Source organism: Arctopsyche grandis, chromosome 8, assembly GCF_051622035.1.
Source record: "Arctopsyche grandis isolate Sample6627 chromosome 8, ASM5162203v2, whole genome shotgun sequence".
Taxonomy (NCBI): Eukaryota; Metazoa; Arthropoda; class Insecta; order Trichoptera; family Hydropsychidae; genus Arctopsyche; species Arctopsyche grandis.
In genome coordinates this window covers 15,606,006-15,627,834 of record NC_135362.1, presented here as the reverse complement: position 1 = coordinate 15,627,834, position 21,829 = coordinate 15,606,006, and the positions used below count along the sequence as shown (strand labels likewise).

The window sequence follows — 21,829 nt, the reverse complement described above, 5'->3', positions numbered from 1 at the left end:
TCGCCTTAGAATGTTAAGCTGATAACTCCACAAGACCTACTTACATAATTGTCCAAAGCAGCTTTTAAATCATTACAATAAATCAAGAGGAGTAAACATAAAAACGAAAATATTGTGAGGGTTCACTCCAGTTAACTGCCATTTAGTAGTAAGTTCCTTCAACTTTAATTTTCTACTAGTATTTTTTCCGGTGACATTTCAATGAGTGGTTTTCGGTAGGAAAGAAATACATGGTTTGTAATGAAACTTAAAACTTTATTTTTGTACATCGTATTGCCAAAAAGGGGGGCGTTATTTATTTATAAAGTTACGTATAAATCAGGAATAAATCAATTTAGCCAAATTGTGGATCCCTTGCACACATATGTACATTACATTACAGTAACAAACCAGTGACCTGTAAAGGCTTCTAAAATCAAATTTAACAAATCTTTACTAAATTAAAATTGATAAATACAAAATTTACGGTATATTGAAATTATAAACGAGTAATAAAAATCACCAATTATTAAAAACATTGATTATATATAAATTTCATCTCAATTATGTTGTTTTACACCGCAAAGTACTGTCAAATAACACAAATAAATTCTTAATATATATGTATAATAAATCTATTAAAAAATATATATATGTACATACATTGAAATGTGAAAATGTGGTAGACTGATTTATTCGACTGTTATTCTATGAATGTACATACATATGTACATACATATGTTAAGAAAACTACATAGTAAGTTTGTATGCGAAAATGAAGAAATTTATACTCATTCGCATTGAAAAAGGAACATATTGACGTTCATATAATATATTTACATATTTATAACCGAGGAAGGCTCGTGGAAAAAAATTAAAACCTTCGACTATAAGCAAATAAATCAAATGGTTCACCGTTTATTGCAGTTAAGTTTGACGACTTCGATGCAAATGAAAAATTTGAGTTAGGCGCAGAACAAAGAGGGGTTAGTAGAATGAAAACGAAACCGCGCGATGCGCCTAAGCGGAAAATCTATGGGAAAATGGTCACACCGAACGCGAGAGCCTAAATGCATAACATTTGCGTTATCGTAACGGCGTAACGGCGCATTTTCACTTTCGACTGGCAAACGAAAGAAACGACTCGGTTTAGAAATGTCGGTCGATATGTGGAACGTCTGCTTTTCACTTTCGTCGCATTAGTTTTCACTTTTTTAGACAATCTGCCGACTAACGGCCGACAGGTCGACCGACCGATTCGCTTTCCACATGTGGCCGTCGCCGAATCGCCGAAATCGACTACCAACCGCGACCGGTTTTCCAATTTGATGTCATCAATGATGGCCACGTGGTCGGAAAATGTGAGCTTTCGATAAATTGGAACGCACATTATATTTTTTTAAGTCGAAACTATTCATCGTTTTGGTTAACTCTGCAGTAAGAAGAAAAATACGCCATTCTTATAGGTCAACTAAAACGATCTAACCGATAGGAATTTAGATCTAGAGTATTTTTTTAATTTAAACTTGAGAAAGCATAGCCGATGGACTCAATATTTCCCCGGAAAGCCAGTTGCCTGTTGTATAGTATCAAACTTATATAAATTTAAAGATTATAAATTTTTAAATCATATTTAAATAGTAGTGACATAGTGTCACTACTATTTAAAAATGGATTAGAATGGTTTTGCTAAGTTGACGAGAAACCATTTCAATAATGAACTCAGATAAACTCTGGTAGGAAAAGATCGACCTGGAGTCACAAATCTCCAAGTTTGATCAGCAGCACTACAGATAATATTCGGAATAAATTCTTTTCAATCGAGGTCAAGCTACTAAAACGAACCCAGCAACATCTCGGTGGTTAGCATTGACGCAACCACCAAGTGCTGGCTCTATGTATGAACTCTGTTTTAAATTGAATACTGCCTGATCTTTTTGCGGAAACTTTCTGTGCAAAGATTCAAATATACTAGCAGTGGTTACTAACCATTAATTGTACCTATATAATCTCAAACCAGTTAATTGAATCGAAAAAATACTTGTTTAAACGTGTTTCTACACTGCTAATAAATACTTAAGTATGTTTAGATTTTTAATGGTATTTGGAAAAGTTTTCGAAAATATATGATATTTCAAAAGTATAAAGCGTAGACGGAGCTACTTATTTACTGGTCGGGGTGTACAACATTACTTTCAGTTTTTATACATACACTGTATATGTATATTGTATGTATGTAGGAAACCACTGGAGAAAAACTCAAGAAAACTGTAATGGAAAAGCAGTTAAGCTCGAAATGAAGTAAATCTACAATAACTATGTGTATACCAGACATGTGGAGAATTTGGTTTCGTTACACTAATTAGTAAAAAACGCAAATGACATTTTTTATCAACCTTTATCTTTAATCGCTTTTTCGACCATATGTTTAAATTTTTACACAGATGTGGATTTGAAATACATAGTTCTAAAATGATTGTATGAAAATATTGTTTTTGACCAAAAGTGGATTTACAAGTTAGAGAAACGACGAGGAACATATGTACCTACATATACATTATGCAAGAGCACATTTTTTCCCTTCAATACGAATATATAATCTCTCGCCTTTTACGAATTATTTACAACTGAGCTTTATACACGATGATGAAAATGATACGATGGAGCTTTCCGTTTTGGCAATATGCGGCGAGAAATGAATGAGAGACGCCACAATAAGTACCATCAATTATGAGTCAATGGTGCGTGTGCGTACCCATACAAATAAATAATCGAGTGTTAATTGGTGAAGTGAGCAGAAAAAGAAGTCTGAAATCAATTTCAGGCCTGGGCAACTTTCACCTGATCTTCCGGCATTTTTTTAAAAGCCGTGTGGGCCCACGAGCAATTTTACACACGTCGACAATACAGGTTTCGTGGGCGGATAAATTGCTCTCCAAAAACAAGAGAGAAATAGTATCCGAGAAGCGCAGACAGCGTGGCTTTGCGCACAAAACCTAAACATCCAGAGGTATTTCTAATTGCGCTGATGAAAATAATAAACAAAAAAAAATAACAAAGCTCGACCATCCGTTTTGGGATGTGCATAGTTTTGTGAACGACCGCAGATGCGCGTCGCGTTCCTACATACATAGAGATACATTCGAAACGCAAGTTTCTCAATCTGTGAAGCTCGGGTTCAAACGAGAGTTCAAGGCGTGTATCGACGCAAATAACCCACACTTCTATTTCAAAATTGACCGATTAACGAGCGGTACGTTCAAACATAATATATGCATAATGAGAATGTACTAAAAAAAAATCAACATCAGGACACGCGTTTAAATGTGGGTCAAACTAGACTTGATAAGCTTTTTACGTTCACTTTGGCGTGTGACAAACGTATGTACGTATTCGATTGCTCAATTCTCAAATTAAACAACTTACACACACGCGCACAATGGAAATATATCGTAGTAATGTGTGTATATCCCAAGCAAATTAGAATCAGTATTGCGTAATCTCTTTGCGCAATTGACAGCTTCGGTATATGCATGCCTCTCAGATCTATACATATGTACATTCAAACGTATAACATGTACATAAGTCCTGATATGATATGTGAAAGATTTGTGTGAAATTTTTAAAATTGCGTGTTTTCAATGACGCTCGTGCATCGGTCGATATGTTACGCAGATGAAAATGACACGACAAAAGTTATCGGCGTACTAATGCAACCGAAATTATAATACATACGAATAATGTAATGTATCTTTAGAATTCAAACTATGCCGGAGGTATGTAAGAAGATGCTGAACTTTGTACTCGACTCAAATGATGAAAGTTCAGACAAATATTAACCAACATAATTCTAAATGTCTTATAATATGAACGTTGTGATTTTTTTAACTAAACACTATAATTTGAAATTAGTAGGCAACACATGTTGCCGTTTTATTACTATTTTAATATTTTATTAAAAACAGATTTATAAAATTATGTTACATGTTAACAATTGTCGTCTCTTTGTGACCCGGACGTGTGGATCAGATTTGTATGCGACTGGTGGGCGAACTAAAGATGAGATTTTACACCAAAAAAAATAATGAGACAATTCTAGTGAAACTTAAAAGTATTAGTATAAAAACCAGACCGCATAGAAGTCTATTCATACTATTCAGTAGTTCACGGCTACAGCACAGCACAGCAGCTCGCGTAAATGACAGTTTCTATTCAAACTATCCAACAACTCACGGTTCCGGCACGTTTAAAAAAGTTTTAGCTGAGAGCAAAGCAAAATCGTGCGTAAATATTTTGCTTGATACGTTACGGCGACATGTCCTGCTGTATAGTATAAATAGATTTTATCGGATACTGCTGTTACGTCTACGCTAATGTTAGACATGAATGTATTCATACTTAATGTACCAAATTGTACTTATCATACTGCTAGTATCAGTAGTGTCGCTAGGCCCGTGCGGGGAGTGCGGTCTGCACCGGATGACACCAAATTGTCCAAATTGAATAACGCCAATTCGACATATTCGTTGTTTGACGGTCCTCGAGCGGCTCATTGCAATTTCTGTATATACAGATTTCTGTATATATACAGCTTTCTGTATATATACAGCTTTCTGTATATATACAGCTTTCTGTATATATACAGCTTTCTGTATATATACAGCTTTCTGTATATATACCACTTTCTGTATATATACAGCTTTCTGTATATATACAGCTTTCTGTATATATACAGCTATCACGAAATCCGTCTGGTGCAACTATATATATAGCATCAAATACGAGCCATAATTGGTTATTGTTCGAATTCCTGAGAAATCAGTGTATATACCTAAAAGTAAGAAGGTTAACTGATTCTGAACTTAGCTTGTCATTTGGCGCTTCTCTCTCGTAAGTCATAACAATTAAAAAATATTAATAATGATATATATTGTTTTTAATACGAAGTATCGTTACTTTGCATTAAATACTCAATACTTTTTGGCTCATTTGTGTAGATACAATTGTTGTACCGCACCAGGTGACACTACCCCTAGCGATGCCACTGCTAGTATGAATAGACCTTAGTACACACAAACGTAAATAAAAACGAGTATTACTTATGTACATATGTATTCAAAATAAATTTATAGTTCCAATTTTCTGAATAAGTTTCGAGCATTACATAATATGACGTAACAGTAAAAACATGCCCATATAAAACATTATTATGTATATAAATCAATATATCATGTGACATATCATCAATTTTATCAGTTTCTCTTGACCTACGACTATCACAAAGTCACTTATCGCCGAATGCATTTTGACGCAACGCGTTATAAACATGTATACATATACATAGATAAAAAAATGACAGTTTTGATATAACGAACCAACAACAATCCGTCGCGTGAGAGAGTCCCTCGTGACATTATCGAACGAGTGAAAGGTTACCGTTTCATACGATTAAAATTTTATCAAGCACGGAGAGTAAGATAGGAAGCAAGTGAATAAGTAGGTACGCACTAGCACGGTGTGTGCAGTACAGTTTATATTTGGCCCCGAGTTAAATTTAAATCCAGAACACGATCTGAAGGCGGTCATCAAAAGCGAGAGCTTTCGAATGCATCGGACATGGGAAAAGTGATACGGAATCGGCGAATGTGAATTCGATTTCAAATGGCAAATAACCATATATGTACATATGTATATACGTATGTACGTACGAGTAAATACGCGAGTGCGAACAAACAGCAAAGTCCAAAAAGACATTGGACAGAGAGCGGAATCGAGTCGAGCTTATTTTAATTGTGCTGAATCATCGTTGGGATACGCAAAGCAACACACAACCCCTATACGTACAATCATAAACCCATATCAACGAATTCAAACACGCATACCTACAGGAAGTTTTATTGATTTTTTCATTTTTAATAATTTAACACCCTGCTTTATCAATTGGTCATGAAATAATTACATTAATATAATCACTATTCTGACACACCAGTACTTGCAGTACAAAAAGAAGATATCGAAAAAGCTTTCTATGAAATCGGTTCCGTGACAACACTACACAACCTGAAAAAAACTTGAAATAGTAGTACAAAAAAAATAAATAACTCATATTCTTTTGGCAAGCGTTCAAGAAATCATATACATAAATTAACGATTTTCTCCTGGATCTCAATTAGAAACTACAGTTGGCATCCTAGACGACAGAATGAAAGCAGGAAGGTGAATTGGATTTGTGTGATGGGGGTCTGCCTCGTTCCACCGACATCAAATATCTTGAGACTCGTAAATATTAATTTTACGAGAAGAACATTAACTATTAAAAAAATATAGTAAGAATTGATTTTTAAGCGTTTTTTTCATTTTAAAAGTGTGTTAACAGCTTAAAAATCTATAAATGATCACAATATGTCTTGTATATTAAAGATATTACATACACTTATACAAAAATACATTTTTGCATACAATATTCAAACTCCTGTTCAAGCAGACGAAAAAAGTCAGTCGAACGGAACGTACCGGTCTGATGCCAATTTAGTATGAAAGTCAATAAAAATTGAAAAATTCAGACAGAAGACAATTTGGATAAGCTAGATTTCAGACAATAACATTCTTAATAAATCTGATGGCGAAAGATGTCCTTGACCATGAACGCGTCAAAAAAATATTTATTATCAGATCAGTTGAATTCTATCACTCGTGTGCAATTTATGACCCAAAAATAAAATGAGCTAAATACGGTGGAGGACTCTATCGGAGGATAGAGTTTTGTAGAGAAGAATTGTGTGTTATCAATAAAAATCTCGCATCAAAAACAATTCCACTTGAACCAAATAAGACAAAAACAAAAACAAGTACATTTCAGAAGAAATTACACGGTATTTTAAAAAGTAAATACATAATGTACATTAGACATTGTTTGTATACTATTGGACGCGTTTCAGCATAGTTTCTCTTAATTAGCATTGAATTCATACATAGCGTTCCGTATCGTGACACTAATGCGACAAATGCCCATTAAAATTCAATTTTTCCAGTGCTACCGACTCCGACACACCAAGAGACCGATCGGTAAAAGTAGTACCGTGGCTAAATTTCGCACTACACAATGACGACAAACATTTTCATATTTGCAACGAGATTAGAAACGCTTAGAAAGAAAACGAAGATACTTGGACGAGACGACCGGAGCCCAGCTGCCGAAGGTAAAGAACGACCGGTCGTCAATCAGTCGAGTGATGCAGAATGAAGAAGCAGAAATAGCAGCAATGGACTCGACAGGAGGTCGACGACTGCAACATCAGCAAGAAGCAATAGTGCCGACAATGATGATGATGACGATGGACGAAGATGGGACGGGACACGTAGACGTAGGCGAGCACACGCCTATTCATCTGCATTAATTCGACCTGATCTAACGCAACGAAGCTGTAGTTGCGAGTCCAATCACACACATGCAGTTATGTATACAATAATACATTCATCTGATACACAGAATGTGTATTGTGTATTGTGTAAGACACAAATTGACGACACTAAAAAGAGAGCCTCGGAACTTGACCGAGTCAAATTCCCGAGGACATTTCTCTAAATGGTTTCAATCATCCTTTTGTGTCACCTATGTATGTATGTATATATATTATATAAATGTCTACTTAGATTATTGGTGTGCAGGAAATGCGTATGCGTTTCTTGAAGCAACTTAATATTATAATATGATGTTAATGGAAATTCAAACAATAAAAACATTCTTCTAAAACCTTTATTGATGTTTTATTGAGACTTTATAACGTTAAAGTCTTAACAGATAGCTTTAAAGCGACGACTGTGGTATATGTACAGATTAAGAATTATTAATTATATATACAGGTATACACCCATATATGTATGTATTTACATTAAACATGACATCTACATAAATTATATAAACGAATTACATCGATTAACATCCACAGAGACATCAATGGACAAATTTGCAGCATTTACATATAGAAATCAGCGAAATTCCAGATGTTGAAAAACTTAAAATTTTGCGAGAAAAGTGTACAGGTTGCCAATTTGTTGGAACTTTTCAATGAAAATCAGCTCTGATAGGGAGCGATCGACCTGGAGTGACATATCCAAGTTCTGACCAGCAGCAACCGGTGGGATTGAACCCGTGACAACATTTTTCGATGTATATATGTAAATATATATAAATAAATTCAGCGAACATTCATAAAAAATAGCTGTTGAAAGAAAGAAAAGAACATAAATAAAATTGTAAGTTTTATTGACAAATATTGCAATATGTAGATTTGATGTTATCTTCTTAGACTTTGATTTGATATGAACACATATGTATATTATGTTGTTAAAGAACGTTAAACAAACAGTCGTTCGGTTTTTCGGAATGAGTGCAAGTTGCTGTGACTAGCTTCACTAGCAAATTTAAAAAAAATAAATATTAACATTTATTTTCCATAAAAGTTCTTAGACACTTTTAAATATACATATGTACATTTGATTTTATCACTGAAAGTGTGTCAAATGTCAAGACAAAATAAAAACGACATTTCCACGAGAGGAAAATATGGAAAATCAAATGCGTCAAAGTACACACAAGAATGACCCAATTTATCATACATATTATACACCACACGTATGCGACACGATTACCTATCAATTTACTACATCGAATTCACACATGAAAAACCAACCAAAAAAAAAAAATACATATATATATACATATATACATACATACATATTAATAAAACACGATAATATTCCACGCACACACACACGCCATTACATCATTCCTACATATATCTACGACGACGGTGGCAATTGTATAATAGCGTCCGAGAGCGAAAAAAATGACATTGAACTTCAAACGCTACGAACGAGCACGACACGACACTTAGGCGATTGAATCGCTCTGTCAAACCCCGAAACGACCAGGTTGCAAGCGGAAAAATTTCGACAGGTTTAATTTTCCGACAGTTTTCCGAGCGCCACGCGAGAATGTGTCGATTCGTTAGGTTTGTGCGTGAAGAAGCACTGACCATTGGTTACATCAAATGTGGGTCGCGTTGTAATTTCAATAAACTCGAATTGCGCAATATTCGTCGAAGGAGAATATGTGTAGTGTGGCAGTCGTCGTCGAAGCATTTGATCAGCGAACGAATTGAGATCGCCAAATCATCAACGAGACCGCAGGAAAAGTGCAAATAGCCGGTTGACCCACAATGTTAACTCGGACAATGTTGAGAAACGAGAAATGCGGTATCGATAATGCGTACCAGAAGTCGTATTTCAACGAGAAGGATATTCAAGCTATAAATAAATCTAATCCTTCACGCTTTCGATTGATAAATCAAGAGTAAGTTCTCCACCTTCGTATTAAAACGATAGTGAAAATTACGACATAATTTAATACGTAGGTTTCAAACTATTCAAACTAAACTGAGCACACTTGGGTCGCCACAAATCAGAATTAACCATATGTATCGAAGATTTTCTCTTGTTTGCCATTTTCTGTGACCCAGAATATCCACGTTGAAGAAAGTTGCCTCCAATATAAGGACATATAATTTAAAGATTCAAAACAGTGTAGTATGTATGATTGTTACGCATATAAGCCAGCAGTATAGCTCAAGTCCTGGATGACCTCAATTGACAATCATTTATTCGGAAGTTTTTCTGTAGTACTGTTGGTCAGACTTGGATATTGGTGACTCCATGTCGATCGTTTCCTATTAGAGTTTGCCAATTTATTGAATTTATTGTTGAAACAGTTCCTTATCAAATTGGCAAAACCATCCTAGCCACTATATCACCATTACTTGAATAAGATTTCAAATTTATAATCTATAAATTTATACATGTATAAGTTTAATACCAGGTGTCACTCAGGGACAATCCGTAATGACATCTTGAGAAAATTTAAAATAAAAAATACATTACGACATTTACGTAATCTCTAATATAATGGAGTAAATAAAAATTGATTAAACGATATAAGTGTAACAAAGAGAAAAAATATTAAGCATACTGAAATGTATATTTAAAAAATATCTGATGATGATGAACATAAATAAAGTTGTTTTAAGAAAAAAAATAGAAGATAAACTTTACATACAGGAAGAATGAAACCTATAGGAAAGCCTTAAAAGAGTGTTTATATTTACGGACAACATAACGAGGAAGCCTTGAAAAAGTTAACAAATGATTGAACAATTACCTAATGAAGCTATGAATAAAGACTCAAATAAAAGCTTGTACAAGTTCTGTGATAGGACCAATTATATGCAAACTATGTGGATACTAGTTCGGTTCGTAAGCTTCGAAGAGATTTTCATGAGGGTGGGCCGATCAGCGGGTAGATAGGAGTACGAATTGAATTAAAGTAATATTTGATTTAGGTGTAACAAATATAAGCATGCAACTCGTAGCCTTGAGAGTTCAAGACAAGAGCCAGATTTTTTTGATATACCGTCTCAAAAAAAAGCGCACCTCTCGAGATCTCAAAAAGAAGCACAAGTACGAGAGAGACCGGCCAGCCAGCTAAACACCAAAACGAATCTTTCCAAAGAGCCAACGCCAAGAGAATAAGACGAAGGAAAAAAAAGAAGTCTTCGAACGGCGATGGAGAAAAAACTTGGCAAGCGAAATATATGTAGTTAGCATGCCGCGGTGGGTACGCATAATCAGAGAATCGGCGTTAAAGAAAAATGACTGAAAATTTTCCCTCAGTAGAAAAACAACGTATGACGTGTGTCACAATACAATCAACGATCAAACTCTCAAAATAAGTCTAGTAAAACTGTAATGTACGAGTTCAATTACAATGACTTCTCCAACCCAGTATAATATTTTTTAAACTTAAATTTTCGAAGATTTTTTTATATAAATCGTCTAATTTCGAGATGCTGAAAACTCCCAATTTGCGACACATTTATGGACAAATTTGCAGCACTGTTTATACGAATCAGCGAAATCCAAGATGCTGAAAACTAGAAAATTGCGAAAAAATGGGTAAAGGTTGCCAATTTGTTGAAACCGTATCAATGAAAATCAGATAAATCGGCAAACTGACAGGAAGCGATCGACCTGGAGTCACAAACCAAGGTCTGGCCAGCAGCAACCAGTGGGACTCGAATCCGTGATCACCATGTTTGAAAGCATATATGCATTTATGATGCCCAAGTTGAAATAAGTCTAAGCTAACAATACAATATAAAAAAGTAACCTTCATCTTTCTCAGACGCCCAATTAGATGCAGTAAAACAACCCTAACGACAGATTCCTACCATAGTTTAAGCCTGCCAATTGACACTCCTTGCCAACTGGATACTGTCTATCTTAATATACGAACAACACATCTCCAATAAACAAAACATAAAAAACTTTCTTGCTATATACTAAAAGAACAAATTCATAAACTAGGAACATCAATAAGAAACACAGTCAATAGTATATCTAAAACTTAACACTTGATTACTAAGCGTGAGCTGGATTTCAGAATTGTAAAACTGAAGTACGTATGTACATATGTACTTGTTTTTATGAGTAATCTTTCAAAGGAAATTACGAAAACATAGACACACAAAAATCGTATCGATTGTGACACTTACAGATAAGAGAAAAAATATAAGCTTATAGCAAATTTGCGTGTGAGCAACGTTAAATATTTAAATAAATTAGAAGTGATTACAACTAATTAACATTTTGCGAAGCAATTTTTCGCACGGGGCAATGACATTATTACAATTCGTTTTGTAACAATTGAATCAGTCTAATTTACACTGAATGTCTCTCTAATTTACACTGAAGGCATCACTAGCATATCTTAAACATTCACAGCCTCTTTCACCATAACAATTACGACCTATTCACACGACGATCTTTTCTAATTGTGCCTGAGTGTACGTACACAAATTGATCGTTAAATTAATACAAACGAGACACTCACTTCCTAATGACTTTTACATTAGAACGAATCGACGTATAAACGTGACAAAAAATCGGCTACAATTAATCATCAACTCCAATATGCACACGCGCTGACGCATTTCATAACAAATAATTATCTGAAGCAACGTGAAAAAGCATTTGCGAGCAGCGGGTATTGTGTTATCAGACAATCCAACGACACCCACGATAACCTATATATGTTTATTTACTTTCACTGTCGTTTTATCTCATCGCATTGCCACTATATAATTATAAGGGTAATTTGTACGATGTTAAATAAATACGTTATTTTTATAAATCGCGCGCAACAATACATAACAGACTCTAATCGGCCGAATTTCACTCTGATGCTATTACGACGAGTGTGAAAGACTAAGAGGAATAAGTATGTATGTAGAACGTAAACAATACGTAAACAACGCAATCATTATCTATCAATGTTTAAAACGGTACGGTGATCATTGGTCACAAAAGTCACTTTAACGGAACATCTGGCAGCCGAAAAGTCTATTTTACATACTATAACTATCATACAAACGAAAACTTGAGTGCCAAATATTCCGCATTAGCGGTTTTCATAGCAAAAATTGTCTTTATGACTAATAATCCAATTGCCGTTTAAAACTGCTATAAATATGTATATCTTATTCATGTATCGACCGGTTGAATCATCGGTCTAATCTTTCAATTTATGGAATGTAGTATCTACATAGTTTGCAACAAAAATGTACAAAACAACAAATTTATACAAATAATAATCGACAGTAACCAGGTGCGGTACATCCATAGAGACTAAGGTACTGCAGCATCCCAAACAAACCGGTATTTATATGAAGAAACTATAGACAGGTTCATGCAGTACTTTAAAACATTTTCCACGTACTGATAGTAACAACAATATACTGTTTGAAATTTGTTGTAAAAAAATAATCAAAATATTACATTATGGAGTAGATCTTTTCAGCAATACTTTATCCGTATTAACTCTATTGAGAAGTTTGAGATTTTCTATTACACTATTAGCAATAAGTAGCATATTTTTAACTAGCAATTAAGATACATCTTACATAAATAAATAAATAAATAACTAAATATATGTATATATGTATTCGGGAAAATATTTCTACAAGTTACTGGTTGGTTTGGTGGGCAATCGCTATACTTGGCTCTATCCTATGTAGTTCTTACCTCCTGGTAGCACTACATAAGTTATAAGTTATAGAGTCACGGCGTAGATTATATTGGGGTAAACATTTTTATAAATTACTAATTGGTTTGGTGAGCAATTTTCAAAATCTTGCAGAATTGAGCTTTAATGTTCCAAGCCAACTTAAGTAATCTGAATGCCGCAGTTTTTTCCCTTCTCCCGTGGCACGTGCCAATTTGATGGCTTCGTCACCTGTCACAAGGGGCATAATACTGCTTAACCAAATTTCTGTTAGCTAGGATTTATTTAATCAAATATCTGGTTGAGGGATTGTGCAATTTGAGATCGTGAATGTGCTCTATTATTATTTATGTGGTACTAGTAAGGCATAATTACTTGTGATCGAACTGCCTAATTAATATCTACATACTTGCTAGCAATCGATCTCATCTTTTAAACTTGCTAGCAAACGAACGACTATACTTTAGATCAGACCCCATTAAAAATAGATTTTGAATTGGTTGAATAGAAGATTGTTACATTTTAGATTTTAATGATATGTCAGGGTTTTTTGTTTGTTAATTTCGATATCGAGAAATTCAAATGTGCGTACATACAGTGCAAATATAATTACATACAGTGAAATATTAAGCAACTACGAGCACACCCGTACACCCGTACGATTTTTCAAGAAAACTTTGAACAAAATTTGGAAAAATTGTTGACGATCGCCTCATCCCACGCTAGTCACGTAGGCAAACGCTTGTTCTCAGGTAGGCGACTGGTGCCTCTATATGTTAACCTTTATTGGGGTGCCGGGTAATAAAAAAAAATTGTCTAGCAAGCAGGTGGTTGTTACTTTTACGCGTCAGCCCCATGCCATACTAACTGTACCGTTAACCGTGCTGCGGATTTGATGCAACGATGCAGTTTTGATTAATGAAGATTGCACTTTAATAAGCGAGCAAAGATTTAACCCTTCGCTGCCGCCTCGCCGGGTGGGTTGCCAACCTCCATTATTTATCATGATATCAAGACTCTAAATATGGATCATTTAGCCACTTAAATTATGAGATGAATCTACATACATACATATGTATGTAAGTGCTATGCAAACAATCACACCGCAAGAATACACGCTATCATGGACGAAAGACAAATATCGCACTAACGTTAAAAATATGCACGCAATGAATTTAATTGAAACGAAAGTAAAAATACAAAATAGATGTACATGGTAACGATATTATTTCAGTACACAAAAGAAACGTTCATTGCTATCAAAAAATTATTAACACCAATACAGTACGTACAAAGTGCGCGATTAATTTTTCATTCGAAAGAGGTACGCCATTTGTAATATGTATTTTCACACGAGTCATCTTCCCATTAAGTGATCATTTTGATGATAAATTGAATTAATTAAAATAACACACCGATGTTTTTATCTAAATAACCATTTACAAGTCAATTCCGTATATTTTGTAGAGTAGCGTTGTTAATAATCATAATAAAAATGTTCATAAATAGCTTGAAATATTCAATTATCCCTCTATATTATTATTCTTATAAGATTCTAGCATGTGAAAAAGTTAATATGCATATTTCCCAACGGTCCGCGCTCAAAATGAAAGTTTTACGATAGGTGTATTTCCGTTCCCGAAAGACGTACCGACGTTAATCTTTTTGCGACAGATTCAGACGAGACGGATAAAAACTATTCGGGCAAATTGGTGCGCGGCAAATCTCCGCGAACGGCAAATTCTGGGCCAAATCAAAGCAGCACAGAGGCCGAGTTTTCGATCGACGCGCACGCCGGGGGTTAAAAGCGCCGAAGCGAAACCGGTCTCAATCGGTTGGCTCACTTTCAGTTTCTTCCCAGCATCAGAACTGGACCGCAGCAGCGGCAGAGACGACCAGTATTAACACTGTTTTTGCAGACAAGTTTCACCGCAACTCGAGCAAAATCCGGTGCCGCCATAGAACGCGGTCGAGACATATCCACTCCTATTTATTACACGCGCATGTATACCTATTAGCGCGCGTTACTTTCGCTACGAAATAAAAAGTGAAGAAAAAATCAAATGAGGAAAGAAAAGCGATAGTAAACCATCACTGTCGCTATCGAAGCGAGAGGAGTGCGTCGGCAGCTCAGATGCGTCAGAACTTGCACTTTTCATGTAGACAATCTAAAAATATTTCGTATTAAACAAACCTGCATCAATTCAATAAACAAAGTTTGTTTACACTCGACGAACAATACGAAGGTAGGTACCACTGAAAAAAGGAGCATTAGCATAAACTGGAGATTAACATAAATTATCTACTTTCAATAGAAAATATGACCTCAAAACAAACACGATACCGAACTTCAAAACCTAACAATTTTCAAATACGTTTTCAAAAACTACTATCAAACAAAGTTAAATTGTTGTTTTAAAAGAGCACAAAAAGCATTCATAACTCCATACTTAAGGCAGATTCTACAAATTAATCGAATATATAATTTCGAAAGAGACTTTTTGTATTTATATATGTAAGGTTTGTTGATAATCGGAAAACAAATCAAAGTTTCTATGACGACGATTTAATATGGTTGAATATTTCTTTTTTTTCGATTCAAATAAATTTAATAAAAAACAAACGAATGTTTACTATTAGATTCGCCATGTTTAAAGCTGTTTATATTAACAAATATTGAGCGAAGCCGGGTAAAACAACTATCAATATAATAAAAATAACTTTTAAACGTATAACAAATTTAATATATACATGTTACAGTCCAAGTGTACATTGCGTACGTCCCTTCAAGAACATGATAAATTTGTCAAACGAACCAATCTAGCCAGTTATACTGTACACAAAATAACAAATTGATAAATTAAATAGATTATTAGTCATAAGTTTCTCTATCGTTTGCTCTATCTTACAATCTCTTTTATGTATACGTACCCTGGTTTTAAAATGGAAATGGGAATTATAGCAACGTTGGAATGCGGTTTCCATAGAATTTCCCATTTTACATACTTGACAGCTAAAAGTTTCATGCGACACCTGGTGGAAATATATTTGAAGAAAGCTTGAAAAAACTAGTTTGTACGTTCATAAATGAAACGGCGTGAACACTTGGACTGTAACATATGTATATTTATACAGCAAATCTAATTGGAATATGTATAAACGGGAAAATTGCATGAAAAATTCTTATAAGAATAAAGAAAAGCTGAAAATTTCCAGCCAAATTTTCAAGTTAATAAAATCATGACACAGAAAACGTTTCTAATAATAATAGAAACTTGTAAACAAATGTCGAAAAAAAAAGACTTTTCCGACTTGGCACATATGAGAGATTGTTGACACGGAATTTTCCCTAGATATTTTCCAAATCGCTTTCAGACGAATACCAAAATATTCCACACACACACAAACATCCATCACACCGTAAACAGTCAATTTAAATTCAGATCGAATACGCATCAATGAAAAATCGTCACATACGAATCGTTCAACTCGTCTCTATGTATGTAGTTGATTTCGGATTTTCCGACGCTTTTTATTTTCAAACCTCAACTACGAACGTTCGGAAGGCCGCAAAAGGTCAACAATATTTGAATACACACATCAGAGAGACGATGGTTTGTTGCGATTTGTTTACGGGCGTGTCGCAGAAGACCGGGCGGCGTCTATTTGTAAACACGGTCATGGTCGACGAGCGTGCGCTTATGCTGAAACGTGCGTTTTTTTCAAAATTCACCCGTCGATTTGTTTACGCGCACGCGTTCAGATCCAAACGGCCACATGCGACATGATTCAATATTCATAGTTGATTGTTGACTTACGTTATTACGCTAGTGGCGGAGACGATTGTTGCGTGCGATTTCGAAGGTGGTCGCAAAATAAGTGCGAGGCTGCTGCGGGGCTGTCGCGTGGCTGAAGTGCTGAAGCGGCGGCGGGGTGGGGGGGCGGGCGGGGGCGGAGGCTCTGGGGGCGACACTCGCTCGTCTGGTGATAGGTTATGCGCGAGCCGAGTGTCAACAGAAAGCGCGCGCTCCCGGTGCGAAGACCGGCGGCCGACTGAGGCTTGAGCCGATCGCCACAGACCGACCCCCCCTCTTGCCCCCTGGCCCTCCCCCACCCCCTCACTCTTGAGCTCGTTGCCCTCCCCCTCACGTATCCTACCCGCACCCCGCGTTCCCTTTCCCTTACCCTTTCCCATTCCATCTTCTCACCCCTACTGCTCTAAATATATAGAGGTGTTATCGCAATGACGAGCGTGCGGGGGTTGGCAACCTGATTTCGTCTCCAAGTGACATTTTCAAATTTTAATTTGAAACATATTTTCGATACTCCTTTGTTTTTCGAACGATTTATTAGCACTGAAACGTTTAATTTCAAAATGCCACTTTTATGATTATGTGGAAAACACGATTTTTCTCTTACTTTTTTGTTGTTTTAATTTTTGTCTTTACCAAATACCATGTTATAAGTGATTATAACAATAACTGCTACAGTCTTTTGAACGAACACATATTTTGGTCATATCAACTAGTGTTGTGCCCGTTGAAATTTTAACGGGTGGCGGCAAAGCCGATAGGCCCAAAGGGTTTGAACAAACATATTTTACAAATTATACATACATACATACATATATGCAATAAAAATGAGAAAAATTAAAATACATTAAAAAAACAATATTAAAATAAAAATAAGAGAAAAAAAACAGAAATACGATTATGGGAAAGAAGAATTACAAAAATCCTTTAGTTTTAAATAAAGTATCGAGCTTATTCTTAAAAATATTAATGTTATCAGAGGTTACTATATCATTGGGAAGACTATTCCAAACTGAAACCAGTCTGTTTGAAAAGAATAAATCTCTGATCAATTTATTAGATTTTTTTCGTTTTGGAGTCTAAGCGAGTGTTCTCTGAGGCGAGTGTTTACGTAGAATGTAATAAGATTAGACATATGACAATTATAGTGATTATTAAGTATTTTATAGACTTCTTTAATAGACTTTATAGATTCATTCTTTTCAATCTTTCGTTATAAGTAAGTGATTTGAGTTCAGAAGGAATCTTTGCAATTCTCCTTTGAACCCTTTCAATACATGTAATATCCTTTTTAAAGTGAGGATTCCATATGTTAAAAGCGTATTCTAGTCTATGAAAGTTTTATATAATTTTGATAAAATAGTTAAATTTAGAAAATTGAATACCCGCTTTATAACATAATAAAATATAATAAAAATGAGTAACTTTTTAGGTCGCAAGTGGTGATACCTAGCTCTAATTGGTGTTGGACGCAATTGAGGAAAAGGTTGATGATTTAAAACAAAGTTACAATACGTATAGTAATAATTAATCTGAATCGGAACTGAAACCGGGATCGGTATCCAGAACTGAAAATGGAGTCCGTATCCGAAACAAAAAGGAATCCAGAACCGGAAATGAAAAATGAATCAGGATCCAGAACTGGAAAAGGAATCGGGATCCGGAACTGAAACAGTAATTGGGATCCGGAACTAAAACAGTAATCGAGGCTGCCGTACCGAGGGGGTGCCCCACCGGCGCCCCGCGGCCGCCACCAGTTATTAAATGAAATTATCAGTATGAATTGTGTACTATTCATATAATATTAAAGGTATATATTTAAATCTCAACGACTTTTATTTTCAAAATAAACACGGAAACATGGAAAAAATTACGATTTTCTGAAAATAACGCTTCCACCATACACCCACATATGGAGACTTTTTGGCAAAACGGCGACATGGAACTCGCGGTAATCAGTCAAAACATATGATAATCGACCCAAATAAATTTCAACAAGTACATATTGAATGGTTTTTTTAAACAGTAAAAAAATTAAAACCATTCTCAGTAAATAGATGTATGAAAAAATTTTGGTCGAGATAAATCGATTGGTTGGTGGCACAGGACAATGTTTAAAATCAATAATTTTTTTTTTTTATTAACGTTCCCTTTATACGATGAAAATTTTCTACTAGGTCCATATATGAAAATCCAAAATTCGCGTTTTTCGCTCCGGCCTAATGTATGTACATACATATGTAAGTAAATAGAAAAATTTTCAGTTTTTTTGAACGATTACTAATCAAAACTATTAAAACCGAATACATTGTTAAAAACAAATAAAAAAAACGATTTTTATGATGTATTATAGATAAATCTTTTAACTCCATAAACTGATATATAATTATAGTATTTAAATATCATATAAGTGAAAAGAAGCACATATTTTATTTAGCATGATTTACTTCGACAAGAAATCGATCCCCTTTAGTTCCATCTTTTTATATCATGTAATACAATTGATCAATTATTGACATTAACAACTTAGAATAAATTCTTATTTTGTACAGAAATTCTTAACTGGATAGTATTTATAAAAAAAATAACTACAAATAATACGTAAAATAGATACAATTTTGCCTAATGGAACAAACACAAATGTGTAATTTTTTGACATCCAACGACAAAGTTCACGAATCACGAAAGTTTTTTTTAACAATATATTCTCATAAAATTGAATAATGGTAAAATTATAATATATTGTTGTTAATTCCAAGTTTTATGTATAAATTATGCATAAAATGTGCGAACATCTAAAAATTATTCATGTGGGTGATTACATGTAGCAAAACTGCATTCAAAAAGTTTTACCTTTTATTATACCCACATAATAATCCAGTATCTAAGATTTAACTTTTTACATAAGAGATTAATTTTTATATAAAAATCTTGGCATAAAAAGATTAATTTTAACGACGTATGTATGTATGTAGTATGCATACACACTTATTCATATATTTTTGTATGACTATAGAGTACAAAGTGTTCTATTGCTTGTTCACACCGTCTTCCATTACAATGATACAGTGATAATGAAAAACGTCAGTAATTTTAAACTAACTTTACTATTGTTTCGTTAGTCACCACGTTCATTCATAAAAAGTAAAAGTACTTATTTGAATTATGAGAAAATAAAAAAACGAAACTTAAAAATGCATACATATGTTATCGGTAGCGAGCATCAACAGTATGCACTCATTAGCATTATTTAATTCATCTCACATCGCTTCACACGAGCGTAATCAAACTAATGCAACGAAAAAAATCTGTTACATTATTGTTTGAGGCACATTAAATAACATCTACGGGTCTAAATAACACTTGAACATACATTTATATCAATTGTTCATATTGATACACTGATGTTGGAATGTCAGCACCCGCATTAGAAGAAATCGCACATACCTCCTATTATAAATTCCAATTAATCCAGACTCGTCTATAAATGTTACCAGATATACATATACATACATACGTACATATATGCGTAAGTAACATGATAACAAGGTAAATTAATAATATACATACATGCGGGTAAATGCTAAATGCCAATAACAATAATAATGTGGAAACCAAACTTTTATAATTACCAATTAATTTACAAAGTTTGTCAGTAACTTTTAAAATAAATGTTCAGTAACGATATACGAACTTAGTCATCAGTCTTATCAGTAGAAAATCATTCGTGTGCGTAATAGGTAACGAATACAATTAAAAATCAAATGTGAAATAAGACTGGCAATTTAGTACTGTTTAATACTGGCCTAAAAATACCCCCATAGTATGTTAAGAATTAATTTGACTAATAATAATGATTTTAAATATAGACAGAATTGAAAATGTTTTCGTGTATTTGTCCGGGATAAAATGTATCATATTTCATTTTTTAACCCACTATATTACATGGTATATGTACACTGGCCTGGCCCGAGGGTATATGGTGCCCGTAGGCAGATTGGTTTCAGCGCCTCTCCCCCCTCCCCTAAAATTTTTAAACAATAAATTTCATGAAAGTTCTTGAAATATTATGTTGAGGAAAAATATAATAAGACAAAAACAAAAATTTAATTTAATTTTTTTATTCAAAATAGGCACGGCACGTTTTATGTATAAAATAAAATAAAATACGGATAACTATGAATAAATTCGGTAATGTAGACATTAATTTATATTCAACAATTGAAGAATTTTATAGAGTGACATTTCTTCTTTCAAATATGATTAACATATTTAATTTCGTGAAGCAAATCCATCCATGGTATGTATGTTTCAGCGATATTTTATATAAAATTCAATTCCAAATTACCATTTGTACCGACAACAGTTTGCCGTTTTACAAGTTTTATTCGTGAGTCGTTGATATTTGACAGTTGACTTCCTGCGTTCCTCCTAAATTTTATATTTTACAATCAGTATTGTTACTTAGAGTAGAAAAATTAAGTCGAATATAGTGTTTCACAAATTCAAAGAAATCCAATTTTTTTTTCAATTAAATAATCATAAAAAGAGAAATGACGGCGCTTCGCAGCGCCCCTTGTCTATGGCGCCCTAAGCGTGTGCCTAGTCTGCTACACCTTTGGGCCGGCCCTGTATGTAAAGTTATCGATTATATCTATGTATGTAAGAATACAAAGGTGACATCTAAGTTTTAATGATTGAAATCATCGTCTATTTTTTACTATTTACCTATTTATTATTTAATCATATCAACTAGAAAATATAACCGGCGTTTCGAAGTTCAAAATTATAATTTGATCTTAGCAATATGTAAGCATAAAAGTTATTTTATTGCTTATAATCATTTGTTTGGTCTTGTGTCGCTAAGCACGATACATTTCAGTGTATTGATTCGTTTTGTGAACAGCACATAGTTAAATCG

The 21,829-nt window shown here is 34.3% G+C and overlaps 2 protein-coding genes across 3 annotated transcripts in view; one reads left to right on the top strand and one right to left on the bottom strand.

Moving 5' to 3' along the window:
* LOC143915854 (uncharacterized) overlaps positions 1–21,829 on the top strand; it is a 121,597-nt gene that overhangs the window by 65,938 nt on the left and 33,830 nt on the right. The gene's annotated exons all lie outside the window — the stretch shown is intronic.
* The window catches only part of Oatp74D (Organic anion transporting polypeptide 74D), a 62,955-nt gene that overhangs the window by 23,894 nt on the left and 17,232 nt on the right, over positions 1–21,829 (bottom strand). The window contains exon 1 of one of the 2 annotated variants that reach the window (XM_077435767.1): positions 16,915–17,151. The exons of the other annotated variant lie outside the window; for it this stretch is intronic. The gene's annotated coding sequence lies outside the window, so the exon portion shown is untranslated. Of the gene's footprint in view, positions 1–16,914; positions 17,152–21,829 lie in introns of those variants that run through there. 2 annotated transcript variants of the gene reach the window in all.